Below are 22,509 nucleotides of genomic sequence, written 5' to 3'. Positions count from 1 at the left end.
TAGATTTACTCTCACTCTTCCCACCTTCAACTCCCTATTGAAGGCACAGCTCCTCCAAGAGGCCTTCCTCGACTAAGCCTCATTTTCTCTTCTCCCACTTCCTTCTTCATCACGCTTGCATTTGGATTTGCTCCCTTTATTCACCCCTCCTCAGCCCCACAGCACTTTCATTCATTCATTCAATAGTATTTATTGAGCGCTTACTATCTGCAAAGCACTGTACTAAGCGCTTGGAATGTACAATTTGACAACAGATAGAGACAATCCCTGCCCAATGATGGGCTCACATTTATGTCCACAGCCATCATTTACTTATTTCTATCAATCTGTCTTCCCGTCAAGACTGTAAACTAATGGGCAGGGAACATGTCTGTCATATTGCATTCTTCCAAGTGCTTAGTACAGTGATCTGCACAAAGTGCTCAATAGATACAACTGATTGATTACTCATGTAATTACCTCCACCACATAATTCTCCCCCTGATTTTTGTGCGGAGGACATAAAAAATGATTTTTATAAGTAGGGTCATGGTGGACTCTGGGGTGGGAAGAAGAGTAGCATCATCATCCTGTGGATACAGGCTCAGGTTGCGAAGATTCTTCTCTGAAATGCCGCAGGGGTGGGGAGAAGAGTAGAATCAAGAGTACCTGTGACGGAGTTTGTTTACAGAAGCATAGGAACTTTGGGGTAGGAAGAGGGAAAGGGAGGGAAGTGAATTATTGTATGTAGCACGTAGGAGAGTGTAGTGGAAGTAAGAGAGCAGACTCAAGTACTTTTTTTTACCTTTTTCTTCTCCTTTTTTTCTTCTCTTTTTTTTCTCCTGATCCCCTTATTGTCTGGATTAATTACCCCATAATGGCTGCTCCCTTGTTTTGGGGTTGCAAAAATTATGCCTCAAAGTGTAGCAATTATGTGAGCAAATGCAGTGTTATACCCATTTTTACAGCTGGGCAAACAAATTCACTGAAAATGAAAGACTTGCTCAAGGTTACCCCTAATGAATAATGGAGGAGCTGAAGCTCTAACCTTGGTCTTCTGATTTCCAGCTCATTGCTCCACCCACCAGACTGCATAAGACTTGCTACTATTTTTTCCTCCTTGTCTTGATCGTTAAAAAGCACTTGGGCCAGGATTTACCTTCTCCTCATTAGTTTCTAATGCACGAGTGCAGAAAATCGATGGGGCCTGTCTGCCAGAGACTTAGTGATGAGCTCTACTGAAGTGGCAACTGTTCCATATCTGCACTTTATTGTCTTGCTAATAATAGTATTTGTTAAGCACTTACTATGTTCCAGGCACTATACTAAGCTCTGGGGTAAATAGAAGCTAATCAGGTTGGACACAGTCCATGTCCCACATGGGATGCCCAGTCTTAATCCCCATTTTACAGAAGAGAGAACTGAGGCATAGAGAAATGAAGTGACGTGTCCAAGGTCACATAGCAGATAAATGACAGATGACCAGGCTCTTTCCAGTAGGCCACACAGCTCATCTAGTTCTGTACCACTTTCAGCATCCTGCTCTGAGCTTGTCTGTCGATTTTTTGAACTCAGTCATTCCAGAAGGTCAGGGTGTCCTTCTGTTGGAAAGGGAAGCTGGCAGTTGAGATTTTCCTCCTGGTCCTGATAACCATTCTGACGGCTGGGTAATGAGTGGTTTGGAGTTGGAGTCCAGCGGGGTGGGGAAAATAAAGGAAGTTGGACTGCCCACAACCTGTGGCTTTTCAAGATTGATCACTGACCAAAATGATTTCTATCCTGTGGCCCAAGAACTTGATCCTGTAGACTGTCAGCTCGCTGTGGGCAGGGAATGTGTCTTTATAATGTACTTTCCCAAGTGTTTAGTACAGTGCTGTGCACCCAGTAAGCTCTCAGAAGCAGCAAGTAGCCTAGTGGATAGAGTACAGGCCTGCTAATCAAAAGGACCTGGATTCTAGGTCCAGCTTCATCACTAGTGTGCTGTGTCACTTGTCATTTGGGTAAGTCACTTAACATCTATGTGCCTCAGTGACCTCATCTGTAAAATGGGAATGAAGACTATGAGCCCTGTGAAGGACAGGATCTGTGTCCAACCCGATTTTCTTGTATTCACCCCAGCACTTAGAACAATGCATGGCATATAGTAAGTGCTTAACGAATAACACAATTATTATTATTACTACCACTGATTGATTGGCAGGAATGCCCTACCTGAAATCACCTGAATCTTCACCATTTCCGTCCTTAGCTCTGTCACTTCCCAGCTGTCCTCAGCACAAACACGGAAACGTTTTATCTAAAATCCTTCCCTCACCACTTAGTATTTTGCAATCATCCTCAGTTGGAGTTCCCTGACTTTCACAAGAGTTTCATCAGAATTATCGCCACAATTCAGGAAATTGGAAAGGGCCACTAAACTGACAGTGGAATCGGTTGGAATTCCATTTATCTAGCTCAGTAGAGAGGCTAAAATAGAGCCGTCTGGAGATTGGTTAATGGTGTGTGTTAAGTGCTTACTAAATGCCAAACACTGTACTAACCTTTGGGGTTGATACAAGACAGGTTGGTTACAGTCATGTCCCAGATGGGGCTCAGAGTCTCAGTCCTTATTTTGCAGGTGAGGTAACTGAGGCACTGAGACACTGACTTGCCCAAGGTCACAAGCAGACAAGTGGCAGGGCTGGGATTAGAACCCAGGTCCTTCTGTCTCCCAGGCTCAGGCTCTATCCTCTGGATCACGCTGCTGATCCTCTCAGGAGGGTGGAAAGGGATTGAGGATGTGGATAACCAGACACTGGGTAACACAGGTATTGCCTTTGTTTAAAAAAAAGAGGTGTGAAGTCTTTCACTTTGAGCAAAAGATAACTTAGAGAGTTGGGGACTAACCCTGAAAGACTGGAGATGGAGCATTCCAGCCGTTCCACTCAACACCAAAATACAGCCAAAAATGTATAAAGTGAAAAAGAGGTATAAACACAGTTGTTTCCTCGTCTAGACACCCTAATTAGAGACAATCTTAGAATTCAGAAACGCTGATTTAGCCCTTCCAGTTCCCGCCACTTGAGCTTCTGTCCGCCATGTGCCCAGGCCTGCGGCCTCCTCAAAGCCTCTTGTGCACGCCTCGCTTTCCATGTGGCGGAAGACCAGATTTCCTGTCAGCCCCTTTATTTATCCTTTTTCCTCTTTCCTAGTTCCCACTGGGATCCGGGTCCCTGCCAGGGAATTGAGTCCAGATCGCTTGTCTTGGAGAGACAGATGTTCTGCTTCTGGAGCAGGCTCCCGGTTCCCCCCAGGTGGTCTGGAATTTTCCATGGATGGGTCCCCTCCAAGCTGGACATTGTCTTAGCAACTGCCCCGTTCTTGTCTATCTCACTGCTGACCCCTTTCCCACGTCCTCCCGCTAGCCTGGAACTCTTTTCCCCTCCATATAATAATAATAATAATGATGGTATTTATTAAGCTTACTATGTGCCAAGCCCTGTTCTAAGCACTAGAGTAGATACAAGGGAATCAGATTGTCCCATGTGGTGCTCACAGTCTTAATCTCCATTTTACAAATGAGGTCACTGAGGCACAGAGAAGTTAAGTTACTTTTCCAAAGTCACACAGCTGACAAGTGGTGGAGCCGGGATTAGAACCCACGACCTCTGACTCCCAAGCCCGGGCTTTTTCCATTAAACCATGCTGCTACACCAGACCTCCTCTCTGTCCATCTTCAAAGCATTACTAAAGTCACATACTTTCCAAGAGGCCTTCCCAGATTAAGCCCTCTTTCCCCCCCGCACGCTCTCCCTTCTGCGTCATTTATGCACTTTGATCTGTGACCGTTGGACATTTGATATTCGCCCCACCCCTAACCCCACAGCACTTACATACCTACCTTGAAATTATATTTTATCAATTACTTATTCATATTACTGTCTGTCTCACCTTATAGACTGTAAACTTGTAATAGGCAGGGAACATGTTTGGTACTTCTGATGTAGTGTAATCATCCAAGTGCTTAGCCCAGTGTTCTGCACATAGAACCATAAATACCACTGATGGATTGATTCAGGCTGCTTCTGGAAGAATCAATTAGTCATATTTGGAAGCAGCATGGCTTAGTGGAAAGAGCGCAGCTTCTAATCCCATCCCAGTCCCACATGGGGCTCGCAGTCTAAAGAAGAGGGAGAATGCATAATGAACCCCATTTTACAGATGAGGAAACGGAGGCACAGGGAATCAACCAGTCAGTGGCATTTATTAAGCACTTAATGTATGCAAAGCACTGTACTAACTGTTTGGAGAAGGAGTTTGGCCTAGTGGAAAGAGCAAGGGTCTAGGAGCCAGAGGACCTGGGTTCTAATTCTGACTCTACCCATTGTCTGTCAATGGGTAGATAGACATTACCTATCCATGTAGGTAATGGGTACCTTGGGCAAATTAATTCTTGTATCTACCTCAGTGCTTAGAACAGTGCTTGACACATAGTAAGTGCTTACTATGACCAAAAAGACTGAAGACCAAAGAAAAGGGAATACAGTTCGACAGAGCTGATAGATATAATCCCTGCCCACAAGGAGTTTATAGTTTACAAGGGGAAACAGACAATGAAATGGAGTAGGGATGAGGGAAATAGAGTATAAAGTATTTGTCTGTTGTATTGTTCTCTATTATATTACACTCTCCCAAGTGTTTAGTACAGGGTTCTGCACACTGTAAAAGCTTCATAAATATGCTTGCTTGATTGACATATGTGCGATGGGCCTAGTGTGAAGGCTTGGAGAGAAAAGGGTGGACACTTCAGTCCCCATTATTCATTGGCTTTCTGGGGAATTCCAGTGTGTGGGATATAAGGTTCCCAACTCTGGCCTCTCACTTCAAGAAAATCATGCCTTCTTTGGGGGAGATGAAATGTGATCTGGGCAGGAAATTTCATCCACCTGCTCTAGTCTCCTCCTCCTCCTCCTCAAAAAATCCTCAAAGGATTTTTGGGTGGAAATTCACTTGGAGATCTTTGGAGGAAAGGTGTCAGTTTTATTTTGGGCCATGTCACGAGCTTGCCTCTCTAAAGCTCATAGGCATAACAAGGTGAAGAAACAGCATGCCATAGTAGATAGAACACAGGCTTGGGAGTCAAAAGGTCATGGGTTCTAATCCAGGCTCCACCACTTGTTCAATCAATCGTATTTATTGAGAGTTTACTACGTGCAGAGCACTGAACTAAGCGCTTGGAAAGTACAATTCAGCAACAAAGAGAGATGATCCCTACCCACAATGGGCTCATAGTCTAGAAGGAGGGAGACAGGCATCAAAACAAGTAAACAGGTATCAATAGCTCTTGTCTGCTATGTGACCTTGGGTAAGTCACTTCCCTTCTCTGGGCCTCAGTTACCTCAGCTGTAAAATAGGGATTGAGACTGAGCCCCATATGAAACAGGGACTGCATCCAACCCAATTTGCTTGTGTCCACCCCAGCGCTTAGTACAGTGCCTGGCACATAGTAAATGCTTAACAAATACCCCAATCATCATCATCATCTTCTAAGGGCCAAAGAACTCTAATCTTACGGTGGGAATGAAATTTAGACACCGTTTAAGAAGAACCGGATTTGCCTTTTTGTTCTGCTTTACCCAGGAAATCTGAGCAAGGTATTTTCCTGCTCCAGTGGCGACTTGGAGGTTGATTGGGTTCTCAGACTGAATGAGGGTGGTGTCAAGGTCGGGCTAGGGAACCTTGGGGTAAAGGAAATTCGGGTTTTGGAATGTCAGACTGTGGGGTGCTACTGAGGAGAGAGAATCCCCCCAGAGCCCAGCTGTGACAGGGGAGGTTGGTTTCAGGGTTGGGAATGAGGACTCTCACCAGAAAGGTACTGGGAACCTTCAAAGTGGATCAGGAATGTGTCTGTTTATTGTTTATATTGCATTCTCCCAAGCACTTAATATAGTGCTTAGCACACAGTAAGCGCTCAATAAGTATGATAGAAAGAAAGCCATTTTGCTCTCAGTGGGAAGGAAGGGGGTGGAAGAGACTGGAAGATTTTAATCAATCAATCCCTCAATGGTATTTATCGAGTGCTTACTATGTGCAGAACACTCTGCTGAGCTCTTGGGAGAGTACAGTGCAACACGTTACCTGCCCATAATGAGCTTAGTCTAGAGGGGAAGACTCAGTCAGAGGTATTTGTTGAGTGCTTAGTATATGGTGGAATGATTTTATTATGTGGTGTGTTTTTTGTTTTTTTAACATGGACCCAAAGCCTAAAGGAAGTAGCAAAGAGACTTGAGGTCATGGTCCCCAAACTTGTTTATTTTTATTGTCATCATCAGTGGTATTTATTGAGAGTGTACTATGTGCAAAGCACTGTACTAAGTACTTGGAAGAATACAGTAGAATTTTTTATGGTATTTGTTAAGCATTTACGGTGTGCCAAGCACTGTACTAACCTCTGAGGTAAGATGCAAGCTAATCAATCTGGACACATTTCATGTCCCACATGGGATTTACAGAATTAATTCCCATTTTACAGATGAGGTAATTGAGGCTCAGAGAAGTTAAGTGACTGTTCCAAGGCCACACAACCACACCCTACTGACTCCCAGGCCCGGCCTCTATCCATCATCCCATGCTGCTCTCTGTTGACAGATGAATTCCCTGTAACAGTCATATAATTCTCTGCCCTCACCGACATCATCATTCGTATTTATTGACTGCCTAATAATAATTATTATTACTGTGGTATTTGTTAAGCACTTACTATGTGCCAAGCACTGTTCTAAACGCTGGGGTAGATGCAAGGTAGTCAGGTTGTCCCACATGATGCTCACAGTCTTAATCCCCATTTTACAGATGAGGTAACTGAGGCACAGAGAAGTTAAATGGTTTGCCCAAGGCCACACAGCAGACAAGTGGCAGAGTGGGATTAGAACCTATGTCCTCTGACTCCCAAGCCCGATGTGCAAATCTGTGTTCTAATGTGTACAAAGCACTAAACTAGACATTTGGAAACATATGGGTGAAGTAAAAGACACAGTCCCCTATTCCAGAAGAGTTTATAATCCATCAGTCAGGGGTATCGTGTGCAAAGCACTGTACTGAGCACTTGGGACAGTACAACACTTGGAAGACACATTTCCATCCCACAGGGAGCTTCCAGTCAAGAGGGTGACAGTGGTATTTACAGTGGTGGCAGCTAAACAATCTAATAGGGAAGATAAGGAAACAACGTAAATATGAGTAAGAGCGGAGACACAAAGGATAAAATCAAAAGTGGGCATTCGAATAAAGAAACAAATACACATGTGAATGCTCTGACCTGATCAGGAAGATGTAAACTCCCCTTTAAACTGGAAGCTCCTTGTGGGCGACAAACCTTTCTTCCAACTGTGTTGTTTTGTGCTCTCCCGAGTGCCTACTACAGTGTCCTGCACAGTCAGCACTTAATAAGTACCACTGACTGATTGCATTATGCTTGTCCCACCAGAGAGCTGCAGTTTGATCAGTTATGGGCTCTGTTGAGCCGTGTAGTGGGCAGCCTTTTCATTGAATTCATTCATTCAATCATATTTTTTGAGCGCCGTGTGAAACACTGTACTAAACCCTTTGGAGGGTACAATATAACAACAAATTGATGCATTTCTGCCCACAATGAACTCACAGTCTTTTGCAAGATTGGCTTCCAACTTCCCCCTGGAATTTCTAATTCCGCTCTTTGACCACAGTCTTTGATTCATCATCAGGCTTGGGTAACTTCTCCACAAAGGGCGATGTATTTGATTTCCCAGCAGGGTCGTGGCTTGAGATGCCCATCGCGAATAGGAAATAGCTTCAATTGCAGCAAGAAAAGTTTACTCTCAGAGTCGTAAGCATTTCCCTGAAGACAGTAAGCTAGATGTGGGCAGGGGACACATCTACCAACCCTGTGATACTGTACTCTCCCAACCGCTTAGTACAGCACTCTGCCCACAGTAAACACCCAAGATGTTCCATTGATTGTGACTGATGGATGGATTGGTTTTTTGACCCTAAAATGAGATTTTTCTCTTCTGGCATCGGTAAATCTCTCCCCACCTTTCATGTCCCCCAGCAGCCTCTCCGATCTCAAAATTCAGGGACCTCTCCTGACGGATAGATAAAAGGTGTTTTTCTTGCTTTCATTCGAAGGCGTCGCAGGTTAATGAACTGTGGGACCTTTATTTCTGCCGATTCCAGGAACTAGGGAACAGTCTCAGTTATTGTGTGCCCCCTGGTGGGTTCTGCATGCCACTGAGAGAAGGTTCTTAGGAAGGGATCAAAAGCCCTCAAATTTCCCTAATTCCAAAGTATTAAGATGCCTCATCCACTCACCGTCTGTGCTTTATTCCTCCCTCTCCCTAGTTGAGCCCCGGTTCCGATTAGAGGATGCTACCCAGAAGTTAGGGCTGAGTAAAGCTTCTGGGCAGAGAATGTGTCCACCACCTCTTTTATATTGTTCTGTCCTAAGTGCTTAATACAGTGCTCTGCCCACATTAAGCGCTCAATAAATGCCATTGATTGCACACAGTCACCTTGCCCCCTCCTATGTCACCTTGCCGGTCTCCTACAACAATCCAGCCCGCACACTTTGCTCCTCTACTGCTAACCTCACTGTACCTACATCTCGTCTATCTCGCCACAGACTTCTTGCCCACATTCTGGCCTGAAATCTGTTACCGTACAGTGCTCTGCACATAGTAAGCGCTCAATAAATACTATTGAATGAATGAATGAATGCCTTCTCTCCTCATATCCGACAGACAATGAGTCTCCCCTGTTTCAAAGCCTTATTGAAGGCACATCTCCTCCAAGAGGCCTTCCCTGACTAAACCCAACTTTCCTCTTCTCCCACTCCCTCCTCCGTCACCCCAAATCTGCTCCTTTTATTCTCCCTGCCCCCTCCCAGCCCCACATCATTTTCGTCCGTATTCATAATTTATATTAACGCCTGTCTCCCCCTCTAGACTGTAAGCTTGTTGGGGTAGGTAACGCATCTACCATCTCTCTTGTATTATACTTTCCGAAGTGCTTAATACAGTGCTCTGCATCCCCTGCCCAGCCCCACAACACTTATGTCCTTATCTGGGTTTTATTTATTTATATTAATGTCTGTTTCCCCCTCTAGGCTGTAAACTTGTTGTGGGTGGGGAATGTTTCTGTTATATTGTTATATAGTAGTCTTCTAAGTGCTTAGGCCAGTGTGCTGCACACAGCACTCAGTAAATCCGACTGACTTAACTGACTGATTCTGCACACAGTAAGTGCTCAATAAATGGGACTGACTGATAGATGGGCTCTGACTGGTTCACCGGCCTGTGGGCAGAGGAGTAAAATATCACACACACACTCCCCCAGCCCCTCTCCTCCCTGGGCTTAGCAGCATTGGCCCTGTTGGCAATCGGAGGTAGTTTAGTTTTCCGCCCCTCCCTAGTTAGGGCCTCTTTTCTGTCTTTTCTTTCTCTTTTCTGTCTCCTCTTTTCTGTCTCCTCCTCCTCTTGTGGAACCAGGTCTGAGTGGAGGGGGAGCATGCCTACCAGGATGGAGCTCAGAGCAGCAGCAGGTGCTTTAGACAGGATCAATCGATCAATCAATCGGTGGGATTTATTGAGCGCTCACCATGTGCAGAGGACTAAGCACTTGGGAGAGTACAATATAACAATTGGTGGGCACGTTCCCTGCCCACAAGGAACTTACAGTCTAGAGGAGGAGTCAGACATTAATAGCAATAAATCATTTATAGATAATTCCAATCAATCATGTTTTATAAATTACCGATCACTTATCCAGTCGTATTTATTGAGCACTTTTTTATGGCATTTGTTAAGTGCTTACTATATCCCAGGGACTGTACTAAGCACTGGGATAGATACAAGTCTATCAGACTGGGTACAGTCCCTGCCCCTACATGAGGCTCACAGCCTCACCCCCCATTTTACAGTGAGGTACCTGAGGCACAGAGAAGTGAAGTGACTTGCCCAAAGTGACACACTAGACAAATGGCAGAGCCAGGATTAGAACCCAGGTACTTTTGACTCCCAGGTCTGGACTCTATCCACTAGACCACACTGCTTCCCAGTATAATAATAATAATGATAGTATGTGTTAAGTGCTTACTATGTGTCAGGCACTTTTCTAAATGCTGGAGTAGATACCAGCTAATAGGATTGGACATAGTCCAATAGTCCCTGTCCCACATAATAATAATAATAATAATAATAATAGTATTTGTTAAGCGCTTACTCATGTGCCAGGCACTGTGCTAAGAGAAGCAGCGTGGCTCAGTGGAAAGAGCCTGGGTTTGGGAGTCAGAGGTCATGGGTTCGAATTCCGACTCTGCCCCTTGTCAGCTGTGTGACTGGGGGCGTCACTTCACTTCTCTGTGCCTCAGTTCCCTCATCTGTAAAATGGGGATGAAGACTCTGAGCCTCACGTGGGACAACCTCATTCCCCTGTATCTACCCCAGCGCTTAGAACAGTGCTCGGCACCTAGTAAGTGCTTAACAAATACCAACATTATTATTATTATTTATTATTATACAAGCAAATCATGCCAGACACGGTCCTTGTCCCATGTGGGGCTCGCAGTCTTAATCCACATTTTACAGATGAGGGAACTGAGACACAGAGAAGTTAAGTGACTTGCCCAAGATCCCTCAGCAGACAAGTGGTAGAGCCTGGATTAGAACCCAGTTCCTTCTTACTCCCTGGCCAGTGCTCTCTCCACTAGTCCACACTGCTTCTGTTGCAGAGCACCGTGAGAGTATGGTCGAACAGAGTTTATAGGCACATTCCCTGTACATAAGTGCTGTGGGGCTGAGGGTGGGGAGGAGACCAAGTGACCCCTCCCCGTTATTGCCCCCCCCCCCCCCAGCTGCTACGGAGACAGAGAATAAAGCTGCCTCCAGGTATCTGGTAGTTATTTGATTTACAATCCGCAAATTAAAAAGTACACTTGAGAGAAGGTTCTTCATTCCACAGTGAAAGGCAGCAATTGGTTTTTTTTTTCCCTCCAGAGAAGCACAGAAGCACCTCACCTGGAGGTAAAGTCTTCCCATCTACCCTCCCCTATCCAGGCCCATGGTAAGACTTCTGGTCAGCTTCATCTGAGGTGGCCAGCAGCCATGGCTAGGAGTTGCCCGGTGGGGTCAGTTCAGAAGTATATAACTCACCCCAGGGGTGAGCTGTCTGGTAGCTTTCAGGGGAAGAAAGAGGTGTGGAGCAGGGACCAACCAGAGTCGGGTTTGGGGAGGCGACTCTCCTCTTGTCTCCCTTTCTTTCCATTGTACAAGAGCTTAGTACACAGAAAACACTCAATAAAGAAGATTGAATTGAATTTTCTGCATTGGAGGCAGTTGCCCTGCTGGCTTGGTCCTTGTTCTCAGTCCCCAAAATTCTGCTGAGCTATGATTTACCCCCAAATATTTACCCCCAAAGCCAGTGGAGACTCTGCTTTGTATTTGAGTCATTCATTCAGTTGCATTTATTGAGCACTTCTGGTGTGCAGGGCACTGTACTAAACACTTGGTAGCGTACAGTATACCGGTAAACAGTCACATTCCCTGCCCACAACGAGCTTACAGTCTAAAGGACCTCTCCCTCTCCTCCTTTTCCTTCATTCATTCGGTCCTATTTATTGAGCATTTACTGTGTACAGAGCACTGTACTAAGCACTTGGCCGAGTTCGGTATAACAGTAAACAGACACATTCCCTGCCCATAATAAGCTTACAGTGTATAGGACGAGCTTACAGTTCTCCCAGTTTCCCTCCCTCTCCCCACCCTGTCTGTGGGCACAGTCATTAAATTGATACACAGTCATTAAATTGAAAAGTACATTTCAGAAAAGGCTCTTCTTTCCACAATGAAAGCAGCATTTTTTTTTTCCCCTCCAGAGAAACACACACAAATCTGGAACTGCTTCAGTAGGTTATCTGGAACTTTCAGACCAATCACTTCTTATTCTTAGGGTTTCCTGAACCTCCCACAAAGAGGCCAAAATGCCGCCCAGCTTCTTGGCGGTGGGAAGGGGAGCTGAGTTGGCGTTTCCGATGACCGGCTGGGCCACACACTGCACACACACACACACACACACACACGCAAGTGCGAATCATTCAATTATCTTGAAGCAATGAGGAGCCAAGAGTCATGATACAGAGCTGAAAGCATGCAGAATACAAACAGGCAGCATGTTGTTTAGGCTGTAGGTGGAGGAGTGTATTGAATTGTGGAGCCTGTTTTGTAGGAACCGAAGGTCTGCCTTGGTTAACCGAGGGACTGGCTCTGTGGCTCGGATTACATCTAAGGCTGCTGAAAGTATCTGCGGTTTTCAGCGTGGGACCAAGTTTCTCTCAGTGTAGATTATCTCATCTACCACTCAACTAGCCCTTTAGGGAGTGAAATGCACTTTTGTCTTCATATCTATCGGGCACCGTGGCCCTGAAAGACTTTTCACTTCCTCCCGAGCGAACCTCTGAACTCCTCTTTGAAGATGAGCGACCGACTGATTCGAAACCAAGAAAGGGCATTAGAGAAAGCACGGGGTGAGGCTCTGCTGACCAGTTAGGAGATCAGGACCGTTACGTCATGGAAAAACTTTTCTTGGGTCTGGGGAGGGTCAATGTCCACTGCCAACCGGGCTCGAGGTTGGCCGGGCGAGAAGATCCAAACCGCCGTGTCTGGTTCTAGTCAGCAGAGGGCACCCCGAGCAAAGCGACTGCTTCCATGAGGCCTGGAACACACTTGAAACCCAAATCTTTAACCAATCAATTAATCAATGGTATTGATTGAATGCTTACCGGTGCAGAGCACTATACTAGAAGCTCGGCAGAATGCGGCCCAACAGAGTCGGTGGACGCGCTCCCTTCCCCTCATGAGTTTACCATCTAGAGGGGGAGGACAGACTCTAGACGGTAAACTCGTTTGGGGCAGGGAATGTGTCCATATTGTACTCTTCCAAGCGCTTATTACAGTAATAATAATAATGATCGTATTTGTTAAGCGCTTACTATGTGCCAAGCACTGGGATAGATTCAAGGTAATCAGGGTGTCCCACGTGGGGGTCACAGCCATAATCAGACTTCTTGTTTTGTTCTGTTTTGCTTTGCTGTCTGTCTCCCCCTTTAGACTGTGATCCTGTTATGGGGCAGGGATTGTCTCTTTCTGCTGCCAAATTGTACATTCCAAGCATTTAGTACAGTGCCCCGTACATAGTAAGCACTTATTAAATACTATTGAATGAATGAATTGAATGAATAACCCCCATTTTACAGATGAGGTTACTGAGGCACAGTCACACAGCTGATATGTGGTAGAGCCGGGATTAGAACTCACGACCTCTGACTCCCAAGCCCGTGCTCTTTCCACTAGCCACGCTGCAGTACTTTGCCCACAGTAAAAGCTCAATAAATTTGATTGTCTAAATTAATAAGTAATTTAAAATATAGAATCTAAAGATATGCGCATCCGATAATTTGGTTGCACTCCCAAGCGCTTAGTAAAGTGCTGTGCTCAATAAATACTCCTGATTGATTGTCCTCCGCTAAGAAGGCTCAGGATCGAGAGAACGGAAGGCTGAGCCTAGGGGAAGGACCCAGGTAAGCCCGCTGTGGGCAGGGATTGTCTCTCTTTATTGCCGAATTGTACTTTCCAAGTGCTTAGTACAGTGCTCTGTGCACAGTAAGTGCTCAGTAAATATGATTGAATTAATTGAATGAATGATATTCCCCTTCTGAAGCCCTGAACTTTATTCCCTATAGAGCTGCCACGTGGAAGTTGGTTTTGGCTTGCTGCTTTGGAAGTGCAAATCAGTGGCCACTATTTCAGGAGAAGGGTTCTGTTTTCTCCGTGTTCGAGGGGATTGCAGCAGCCTGATTTTTTTTTATGGTATTTATTAAGCGCTTAATATGTACCACTCCTGTACAAAATGCTGGAGTAGAAACAGGCTCACCAGGTTGGACACAATTCCTATACCACATAGGACACATAGCTTTAATCCTCATTTTACAGATGAGGGAACTGAGGCTCAGAGAAGTGAAGAGACTTGACCAAGGTCAGAGGCCAGACAAGTGGGAGCCGGGAGTAGAACCCAGGTCCTTCTCCCAGGCCTGTGCTCTATCGGAGAAGCAGCGTGGCTCAGTGGAAAGAGCACAGACTTTGGAGTCAGGGCTCATGAGTTCGAATCCCAGCTCTGCCACTTGTCGGCTGTGTGACTGTGGGCAAGTCACTTCACTTCTCTGTGCCTCAGTTCCCTCATCTGTAAAATGGGGATTAAGACTGTGAGCCCCACGTGGGACAACCTGATTCCCCTATGTCTACCCCAGCGCTTAGAACAGTGCTTGGCGCATAGTAAGCGCTTAACAAATACCAACATTATTATTATTATTATTATCCATTAGGCCATGCTGCTCCTCAGTTGCTTCTCACTGCTTCCCACCGGTTTAGGTTTAGTGGATTAGCCTGGGGGAGCTGCTGAAGGAGCTGGAGCCAGGCAGAAGCAACAGATGCCGACTTGCATCTGTGACCTTTGGACATTTGATGTTCACCCACCCTCAACCCCTCAGCACTTCTGAACATATCATCAGTTTCTTTATTCTAAATGATTTATTTATATTAATAGCAGGCTCCCCCTCTAAGCTGTAAGCTCATTGTGGGCAGGGAATATGCCTACCAACTCTGCATTGTACTTTCCTAAGTGCTTAGTGCTTCTGCACGTAGGAGGTGCTCAATAAATACCATTGCTGCTGTTTAGAAAGAAGGCAAGATCACCACTGGCGGGACTGCTTTGCCTGGGGAAGATGTAACACCAAAGTATTTCTGTGCCTGGTGTCTTGCTCAGGGCACAGTTGATGTGCTCTGCATTGTCAGGGTAAGGGGGAGGGAGGGGCTGGGGTGAGCGTTTTGAGATAGAGGATCATTAAGAATCTCTGCAAGAGAATATGGTAGAGGCAAGCAGTGTGGCCTAGTGGATAGATCTCGGGCCGGGGAGTCAGAAGAACCTGGGTTCTAATCCCAGCTCTGCCACTTGTCTGCTGTCTGATCTCAGGCGAGTCTCTTCACTTCTCTATGCCTCAGTTACCTCATCTGTAAAATGGGGGTGAAGGCTGTGATCCCCGTGTGGGACAGGGGCTGCATCCAACCCGATTATCTTGTTTTTACCCTAGTGCTTAGAACAGTAAAATAGTAAAATACCCCAGTTTTTGTCATCAATATTAAGACTTTAAATTGTGCTTCTGGAGGAGCTTGACAGGCCCCTGAGAGGATAAGATTGACTGACTGAGACATATTCTGCCAGCCAGGTGGGGAAGGGAAGTGAGGAAAGGGTGTTAAACTTAAGCAGTTGTTCCTGACTTACAAAGCCCTGGGGCTGGCGGGGTGTGGGGATTGAGGGGGGAACCCAGGCACTGTGAGAATCTCAGGCGGGCCTAAAGAATGAACAAGGAGGGGTAGGTGGTCAGAGGAACATATGGCTCTGTCCGCCTTGTGAATAGCATTCATTCAATTGAATTTACTGAGCGCTTATGGTGTGCAGAGCACTATACTAAGCGCCTAGGAGAGTAAAAATACAGAAATAAATGGACACCTTCCCAGCCCGAGATGAGTTTACGGTCCAGGACATCAATACATATAAGTAAGATATGTACACAATTGCTTGGGGCTGGGGGGGGGGGAGGAAGGGGGAGAACAAAGGGAGCACGTCAGTAAGGAGAGGGAGAAGAAGAAAGGGGGAGCTTAGGGAAGGCCTCTTTTCAGGGAAGGTCTCTTGGAGGAGATGTGCCTTCATTAAAGCTTTGAAGGGCAGCAGCACAGCCATTGACCTGAATCCATCACACAGGCTCCAGTCAAGGAGACCATGGTGACTGGTGCTATGTGCTGGTAATAATAGCAATACTAGTAATAGTAGCAGCAGTAATAATAAGAAGAATGGTATTTGTCAAGCCCTGGAATAGATACAAGATAATCAGGTCGAACTCAGTCCCTGTCCCACATGGGGCTTACAGTCCTAATCTCCATTTTACAGATGTGGCAACCGAGGCCCGGAAAAGTGGAATGACTTGCCCTAGGTCACACAGTAGACAAGTGGCAGAGTCAGTATTAGGATCCAGATCCTCTGATTCCCAGACCTGGGCACTTTCCACAGACTAAACCCCCCTTTTCCTCTGCTCCCCACCCCCGACTTGGCCCCGACTTGCTTCCTTTGCTCTACCCCTCTCCCTGCCCCACAGCACTTGTGTATATATGTATATATTTATAATTCTATATATTTATATTAATGATGTGTATATATCTATAATTCCATTTATTTATATTGATACTATTGATGCCCATTTACTCATTTTGATGCCTGTCTCCCCCTTCTAGACTGTGAGCCTAGTATGGGCAGGGATTGTCTCTATTTGTTGCTGAATTGTACTTCCCCAGCGCTTAGTACAGTGCTCTGCACACAGTGAGCACTCAGTAAATACGACTGAATGAATGAACTAGGCCATGCAGCTTCTCTACCTACACTGGTTTGAATCCCCAGGATCTACCTTGAACTGAATTGATCTCCAAAGCTGGTCACATAAGTTTTCAGTTACATTTCCTATTTCAGCTCCCATTGTCTCCTAATTCCTCACTCGCAGTCCTATTCTTGAGGCACGGGTCATTTTCTTATTCAGCTTCAGTCGAACTCCGTCTGAAGCAACTTTGATTTTTCAGCAATGTCTTCTCTTCCGGTAGTGGAATTGTTTGAGAGGGAGGTACTTTTACATACCCAGTGAGGGAGTGCCTCTCTCTTCAATCCTCTCATTCTTTCCCACCCCTCTCTCATTTTCTTTCTTGCCCTTCCCGCCTCCCTCTCTCTCCTCTCTCTTCCTCATCTCCTTTTCCTCATTTTTTTTCCTCTCACCTCTCTGCCCGTCCTCCCTCCCTCCCTTCTCTGTACCGTCTTTGAGACGAAGTGTTGCATACATTGAAGGTCACCCTCTCCCACCCCCCTGCCTTTCACAGGAAAGAGGGAAGAGTCAGATGAAGAAAAGATGGGATCAATCCAGGCTGGTTAGACAGGCACTTCTTGGATTCTGCTCCAGGGGCAAATCCAGCTGGGATTGAAGGGTATCGACTCTCACTGACTCAGTTAGGTGGCAGCGTCCTGGATTAGTGGTGACTCGGTCAGACTTCTCAGTGGATTTGGCAAGGTGGAGGGTTTCTGGCTTCAACCTGCTCTCCTCCCTGGAGCCCCTCTCTCACCCTCTCTGCCTGGGTTAATGTGCTTTCCTAAGTAGAGCAGAGTACAGTGCTCGGCACACAGGAAGTGCTCAGTAAATTCCTCTGATTGATTCTCAGCGGATTTGGCAAGGTGGAGGGTTTCTGGGTTCAAACTGCTCTTCTCCCTGGACCTCTGCTCTTACACTCTTGACAGTGAGTTTCCAGCTTTTGGAGAAGAGGCCCTGGGTGCTCATTTTTTATTTCTTTTTGATTTTTTCATTTTTATGGTATTTATTAAGCACTTACTACCTGTCAAGCATTCATTCATTCATTCAATCATATTTATTGAGTGCTTACTGTGTGCAGAGCACTGTACTAAGCACTTGGGAGAGTACAGTATAACAATGAACTGACACATTTCCTGCTCACAACGAACTTACAGTGTAGAGGGGGAGACAGACATTAGTATCAATCAATAAATTACAGATCTGGACACGTGTCGTGGAGCTGGAAGCAGTCAGTGTTATAAGCGCTGGGATGGATTCAGATCATTTCAGGTGGAGCACAGTCTCTATCCCGTATGGAGCTCAGAGTCCAAGTAAGAGGGAGAACAGGTATTGAATCCTTTCAGTTGAGGAAACCGAGGCACAGAAAAGTGAAGTGACTCGCCCAAGGTCACGGTGCAGACAAGTTGCGGGACCAGGATTAAAAACCAGGTCCTCTGACTCCCTGGCCGGTGCTCTTTCCACTGGCCGTGCTGCTTCGCCCCGCAAAATATGACCCTGAAAGATCGACTCGCCTTTTGCAGTTCACATGAATCACTCGCCTTTTGTGTGTTTTGCGAGAGATGGATAATTAGCGTCAAAGGGCTCTCGTTTTAATGAAGGTTGGAGATCAGGGTCTCCTGGGCCTGGTGGCGAAAGAAACAATCGTCTGACAGATTCAGCGAAAAACCCGAGCAGGTGCCAGTGCCCTTACCCCTCCCTCCCGGCCATCCCATCCCTTCCCAACATCCCCTCCCTCCCCCTTCCCAAGCCCCTTTTGGTTGGGAAGCCAATCACAAGAGAAGCATCTTGGCTGCCGAGACCAGAAGAGTTGGCCTGGATCTCTGGATCTCGGTGGAATGGAAGCAAGCAGGAGGGAGTGGAATGTTTAACTCTCAGCTGCCCAGACTGGAGGTGGTGAGGGGTGCTGGGGGACCCTCCACTCTATCCCCCTCTCCGTTGCCGATATTGACTGTCCAATTCCTCAGGCAGCCCTACGGAAATCAATCATTTGCATTTATTGAGCATTTACTGTGTGCAGAGCACTGTAATACTACTAATAATTATGGCATTTATTAAGCGCTTACTATGTGCAAGGCACTCTACTAAGCGCTGGGGCGGATACAAGGTAATTGGGTTGGACACGGTCCCTGTTCCACATGGGGCTCACAGTCTCATTCCCCATTTTACAGATGAGGGAACTGAGGCCCAAAGAAGTGAAGTGACTTGCTCAAGGCCACACAGCAGAAAAGTGGCAGAGCCGGAATTAGAACCCATGATTAAGCACTTCGGAGAGTGTTTATATGTAATGGTATTTAAGCACTTACTATGTGCCAGACACTGTACTAAGTGCTGGGGTGGATACAAGCAAATTGGGTTGGGTGCAGTCCCTGTCCCATGTGGGGCTCACATTCTCATTCCCCATTTTACAGATGAGGGAACTGAGGCCCAGAGAAGTGAAGTGACTGGCTCAAGGCCACACAGCAGCCAAGTGATGGAGTCTGGATTAGAACCCATGACCCTCTGACTCCCAGGCCTGTGTTCTTATCCACTACGCAATATATGAGATGCCTCTGGTCTGGAACACCCTTCCTCCTCAAATCCAACAGACAGTTCTCTCCACTTCAAAGCCTTTTTTGAGGGCACATCTCCTCCAAGAGGCCTTCCGTGACTACGCCCTCCTTTCTACTTCTCCCTCTCCCTTCTGTATCGCCCTGACTTGCTCCCTTTATTCATGCCCCTACCCAGCCCCACAGCACTTATGTCCCTATCTGTAATATATTTATATTAATGCCTATCTCCCCCTCTATACTGTAAGCTCACTGTGGGCAGACAATTTGTCTGTTTATTGTTACATTGTACTCTCCCAAGCACTTAATATGGTGCTCTGCACACAGTGAGAGCTCAATAAATACAGTCGAGTTAATTGAATGAATGTGGGCAGGAATTGCCTCTGTTTATTGTTGTATTTTCCCAAGTACATAATACAGTGCTCTGCATCCAGTAACTGCTCAATAAATAGGGTTCAATGAATGAATGAATTCACTGCCCACAATGAGCTTACAGTCTAGTGGGAGAGACAGACATTGATATAAGTAAATTTATTTGTTTAGTAAATAACCGGGTGGACAGGCTGCCCCTTGTTGCTCCGAGCTATTGACATGGCAACAGACGATGGTGGAGCTTCCAAAGACATTTCCCTCCTCTTTCCTCCCAAAGCCTCTGGCACCTGTTCCAGTCGGCCTGCTCTCGTTGCTAGGTTTTATTTTCCTTCTTCTCCCGAGGGTGCGCAAATCCCTTCAGGGCTTGTCGTTTTTTTGTGCCTGGGATTGAGCGAGGAAGGGGTTCTCCTTTAGTTGTTTCTCTCCTTCCCTGCCCTTGGCCCTTCTGGTATCTCTAGACCATATGTTGTGGGCAGGGAATGTGTCAACCCACTCCTTTGGACTGTACTCTCCCGAGCGCTTAGCACAATGCTGTACCCAGAGGAAATGCTCAGTAAATACAATTGATTGGTGCTGATGTTGGTTTCGGATGTCCCATCTCCTCTCCATCTGCTGAACACTCCCTTTTTGAAATAGTATTTGCTAAGCATTTAAGCATTTACTATGTGCTGGGCACTGTATCAAATGCTGGGATAGATACAAGCTAACCAGGTTGGACACAGTCTGTGTCCCACATGAGGCTTGCAGTCTTAATTCCCGTTTTATGGAAGCACACAGAAATGCAGTGCCTTGCCCAAAGTCACACAACAAGCCAGTTGCAGAGGCGAGATTAGAACCCAGGTCCTCGGACTCTCAGGCCCCTTACCCTTTCCGCTAGGCCACACTACTCACCTTCTGGGAGAACCTCCCTTCCTTGGCAGAGAAACTAGCTCTTTGGGCTTGAAGCCACTTATCAATTATCCTGGTCACATCTTGCCTAATGGGGACACCTTTCAGAGCCCATTAGCATCACTGTGTAATCAGACCAGGACAGAAGGAACAGTTGCTCCTTCTCCTCCCCCATGTTACACTTGTAAATTCCCAGAGAAAACTTCATTAGGAGAGTTAAGATTGAAACTCAATTGCCTTCAATAAAATAATTAAACCCTTAGCACTAAGAAGTCAGATTTGCAGGCAGCTTCTTCTGGCTACCTGGAAGAGATTATTTCAAGGCTACAGGGACAGAAAGAAGGCATGAAGCCACCTTTCCAAATAGGTTCAGAAAATCAGAAGGTAGCAGTACTGGAAAGGGCTAAGAGGCGATGAAAAACAGCGTGGTCTAGTGGAAAGAGCGAGGACTTGGGTTCTAATACTAATTCCAGTTCTGCTGCTCTCCTGCCCAGTGACCCTTCACCTCTGTGTGTATCAGGTTCCTTATCTGTTCAAGAGGGATTCAGTACCTGTTTTCCTCTCCTTTGGACTGTGAGTCCCATTTGGGACAGGGACTGTGTCTGAACAGCTTATATTGTATCTACCCTAGTGCTTGGCATATAGTAAGTGCTTAGCAAATGCCATTATTATTGTTATTAGTTGTTGTAGTAATGTGAGTTTATTTTTAAAAATAAATGATTTGTTCCCCGAAACCCTTTCTCCTAGCACCTCAATTATTATTGTTGCTCTTCTTTAGATCCCCCTGTGGTTTTCAGTGAGATTCACAACTGAACAAATACTAAGCTCTTCTTGACTGTAAGCCCGGAATGGGCAGAGAACGGGTCTGCTAATTCCGTTATATTGTCCTCTGGGAAGTGTATAGTACAGTGCTCTGCACATAGTATGCGTTCAGTAGATACCATAGATTGATCAATTAATTGGCTTCTTGTGGGCAGGGAAGGTGTCTGTTTATTGCTGAATTGGACTCTCCCAAGTCCTTAGCAAGAAAACTCTCTGAATACGCTACCAGAGCAATTGTAGATGGAGGGGGGTGTTCTGGGAGAGATGTGTCCTTAGGAGCCACTATGACTCGGAGACTGCTCGATGGCATAAGACAAAATGCCTTATTTTGCCTTATAACACAGTTCTAGGCACCCGCACACAGAAAGTACTCAATAAATTTGATCGAATGAATGACCAGTGGTGAGCCTCTTGCCTTCCCTGGCCCCTCCCCCCTTCCTACTCTACCCCCACCCTCTACCCCTGAGCCCTCTTATGAAATGAGTTGGAGGGGGAGCTCTGGGTGGGCAAGGGCCTACAAGGTCCCTGATGCCACAGCCTGGAGGGCCTTTCTCTCTCTGGCTTAGTGGATAAGAGCACAGGCCCAGGTATCTGTTCCTGGCTCCACCACATGTCTGCTGTGTGACCTTGGGCAGGTCACGTCACTTCCCTGGGCCTCAGTTACCTCATTTATAAAATGGGGATTGAGATTATGAGCCCCATGTGAGACAGGAACTGTGTCCGACCTGATTAACTTGTATCTACCCCAGCACTTAGAACAGTCCCTGGCACATAGTAAGTGCTTAACAAATACCATAAAAAAAACTGTTCAGACTGGGTTCCATCTTCTTCTTGGGCCAATCTGTTTTCTCTCCTGACATGAATTTTCCTGCCCTTTACCTGCCTTGAACTTCGCACTGACCCATAGCCCAATTCCTCAGCTGGACAAGTTCAAATGGACTTGTCACCTGGATTTCTGGTAGGTGGCACCCCCAGATTTAGTGGTCATTTTCACGGTACAGTCAGCAAGTATTTTTTGAGAGTCTAGTGGGTGCCTAGAACTGTGTTATGGCATCATTTTGTCTTATGCCATCGAGTCATCTCCGAGTCATAGTGGCTCCTAAGGACACATCTCTCCCAGAACACCCCACCTCCGTCTTCAGTCGCTCTGGTAGTGGATCCAGAGAGTTTTCTTGGTAAAAATACAGAAGTGGTTTACCATTACCTTCTTCTGCACAGTAAACGTGAGTCTCCACCCTCGATTCTCTCCCATGCCACTGCTGCCCAGCCCAGGTGAGTTTTGACCTGTAGCAGATTTTCTTCCACTCGCTAGCCATTGCCCAAGCTAAGAGTGGAATAGGTATGCCTCTGCTTGACCCTCTCTTCCTCCTGTAGCTGAGACTGGTAGAGTACTGGAAACTCTCCAAGTGTGATCCTGAGAAGGGCTGCATCGTT

General features: G+C 46.2%; 1 protein-coding gene and 1 non-coding gene across 2 annotated transcripts in view; one reads left to right on the top strand and one right to left on the bottom strand.

Moving 5' to 3' along the window:
• The window catches only part of RBFOX2 (RNA binding fox-1 homolog 2), a 246,547-nt gene that overhangs the window by 52,159 nt on the left and 171,879 nt on the right, over positions 1-22,509 (top strand). The window lies entirely within an intron of this gene.
• LOC114816768 lies at positions 22,358-22,499 on the bottom strand. The gene has a single exon (XR_003764576.1). It is a non-coding gene; the product is annotated as a small nucleolar RNA SNORA7 (small nucleolar RNA).

Source organism: Ornithorhynchus anatinus, chromosome 14 (genome assembly GCF_004115215.2).
Source record: "Ornithorhynchus anatinus isolate Pmale09 chromosome 14, mOrnAna1.pri.v4, whole genome shotgun sequence".
NCBI lineage: Eukaryota > Metazoa > Chordata > Mammalia > Monotremata > Ornithorhynchidae > Ornithorhynchus > Ornithorhynchus anatinus.
This window is presented reverse-complemented; position numbering and strand designations above follow the sequence as displayed.